Genomic DNA, 3,051 nt, shown 5'->3' on the forward strand with positions numbered 1-3,051 from the left:
GAAGAAATTCTTTATAATGAGGGGGTAAAACACGGGCACAGGCTGCCCAGAGAGGTGGTGGATCCACCATCCCTGGAGACATTCCAGGCCAGGTGGATGTGGTTCTGGGCAACCTGATCTAATTGAAGGTGTCCCTGCTCATTCCAGGGTGTTGAACTGGATGAGCCTTGAAGGTCCCTTCCAGCCCAAACCATTCCATGACTGATTCTGTGACAACCTCCACCCCCTTCTGAGGTGACAGTTTGATGTGTCCCCCCTCCAGAGGCAGCCAGTCAGTGCTGGCGGATGCTTGGCTTGAAGGTGGTTTTAGGAGCGAGATGCTTTTGGTTGCTGCTGGATTTTTTTTAGGTCTTTTGAATAAAAAAGACCACACTGGAGGAAATGTTTCGGTTTCAAATGGGCTGAAATCATTTCAGAAAGACCATGGCTGAAGCAGCACGGGGGTGTCTCCAGTGTGACAGCAGAGCTCCTGCAAACCCTGAGCGCACATGGACCTGGCTTCTGAGGGAAAAACCTCACCGAGGAAGCAGTTATTAAAGAGCCGCGTATGAGTACTAGAAAAACATGGAGTAAACAAGTCTTTGATTTCCTTTCCTGTCCAATAGCAAAGAATAGATTTTCAAAGGAAACCAACTGCCAAAGTGAATCCTAGAATCCCAGACTGGGTTGGAAGGGACCTTAAAGCTCATCCAGTTCCAACCCCTGCCACGGGCAGGGACACCTTCCACTAGAGCAGGTTGCTCCAAGCCCCTGTGTCCAACCTGGCCTTGAACACTGCCAGGGATGGGGCAGCCACAGCTTCTCTGGGCACCCTGTGCCAGCGCCTCAGCACCCTCACAGGGAAGAGCTTCTGCCTCAGAGCTCATCTCTATCTCCCCTCTGGCAGGTTAAAGCCATTCCCCATTGTCCTATTATTACAGACCCTGTTAAATTCTGTTCTCTGGTTCTCCAGAGCCACAAGACACAGCACAAACCTTTGGGAAATGGCCCAAGAGATTCAGGGAAGCATCAGTGGTGTTTCAGACATGCAATTCTTCAAACAACCCACCCCAAAAATCCCAAACCAGCATTACCAATATGGGTATTGTGTACCCCAGGAGCGAACAGCCAACCCATGAGAGCTCTGCCAAATAGAAGCCTGTTCCTATGTGCCACACAGCAGCTCTGGGCCAATCTCCACCTCTCCGGCCTGCTCTGGTCACTTGGGATGCAGGGAAAACCCTCCCCTGATGCCCAAAGTCCTCCATCAGCGTGAGCACAAGGAGCATTGTGGTGTGGGACTGACTAGAGCACAGGGTCAGCACTTGAGAAACAAGACTGGGACCAGAAGCTGCGCCCGGGATCGTAGCTACTCCTTTATTATAAATCATGCCGTTACGTCGCTCCTCCTCAGAGTTAGTATGTTAAACATTTTTCATTATATATATATCTATATAAAAAGGTGAAAACACCCCCTCCCCTCCCCAACATGTCAGAACAGAGCATGGCACCAGGAAGGAAGACAAATGAAGGCCCACTCAACAGCCAAACAGGGTTTGCTGAGCACCAGAGAAGCTGCGATGGGCTGATGAGCGGGTGAAGATACAGATGGTAGAGTAACACATGGGGACTGGCTGGGTAGAGAGGTTTGCCCTGGGGAAGAAGGGTTGTCCACCTCCCCACACAGTACGGATGACCTCCCAGGGGAACAGAATATGGCTTTGGACAAGACTTCCTCTCTTTGTGACGCAGAAAGGCCTGAAAATGATAACAATAATGATAACAAAAAGCATATGCTTTGTCGATTTGAAACTCAAGTGTCCTCCACTGGCTGTGGTGGCCCATGGAGAAGACATGTGTTGGCCCAGATTTGGCCAGGAGATGACCTGGAGGAATTCCAAGCCTGCTCTTTTGCCATCACTGGAGGTCTCCTGGGGGCAGAGGGGTGGGTGGCACTGGGACCAGCACCCCCAAGGCCACAGCAGCATGTGGTGAGGCTGCCTTGGGAGGCAAAGCACCTTTTGGAGGCAAAGCACCTTTGGAAGTAAAGCACCTCTGGAGGCAAAGCAGCCATAGAGGCTGTGGCATTCACTGGGGAGGGCCCTGCCAGGACTAGGCAGACTGGTCCTGAGTCATGGCTCAACAATGGGGACACTGTGACGAAGACAGTTCTTGTCCTGCATCCTCCTTTGCTCTGCTTCCTGCAGCCCAGCATGTCCTTGATGCCATGAAGTGACTGCAACCCCAAGCATGCCTTGGCCCTCACCTCAGCTTGTGCTTGGAGGTGTTTCTGCAATAATAAATGGTCTTAATAGTGACAAGGGCTTTAAGGAAAACCAGGGGGACACTCCAATCAAAGTAGGTTGTTACAGAGTTTGAATAACCCCCTCTTCCCAATTAAACTGGTGTCACCACTCTGCTCACCGAGTGACCTGCTCTCTGTCCCCTGCTGCATGTCCCAAGGTGACGGGATGCAAACTAAGGACACCAAAGTGCTCCAACCCCACTCCCCACCACAGCTCATCTTCATCCATCACCTAGAAGCCACAAGCCACACTTGTCACCTGTGGCACCTCCAACCTCCTCCTTGTTCCCCCTGGATTCCCGAGGAACGGGCAGCAGCCTCCCTGGGGATGCTCCACTGCAGACCAGATGCTCTGCGATGCCCTCGGGACACGGGCACAGAACAGAACGAGGCAGGAGCGGGGTGAGTGGTGCCTCTGGGGTGGCTGCAGGACCTGGGTCTGCTACTAATAAATAACAAGTCAGAATTTCAAGTAACGTCCTCGCTGCTGCGCTGGACCCAGCTTCTCCCAGCGCCCATTGGCTGGCTCCTGTCGCGCTGGTGGCTGGCAGTGGTTTAACTGGGAACCTGCCTTTGGGAAGCTCAGGGGCGAAGGGTGCGTGTCTTTGGGGGATGGGTTTGGGTGACGCCGGCTCCCACTGGAAGCACGACCAGTGTCTGTGTTGGACCCAGGGGAGGTTCCCAGGGCGGAGAGGAAGGGCACGCCTTGGTGGCCCTCCGGCACAGCTTTTGCCTTCCAGTTTTCCCATGGGGGTCACACTGTGTCC

Source organism: Nestor notabilis, unplaced genomic scaffold (assembly GCF_000696875.1).
Source record: "Nestor notabilis isolate BGI_N333 unplaced genomic scaffold, ASM69687v1 scaffold13515, whole genome shotgun sequence".
In the NCBI taxonomy this organism is placed as follows: Eukaryota; Metazoa; Chordata; class Aves; order Psittaciformes; family Psittacidae; genus Nestor; species Nestor notabilis.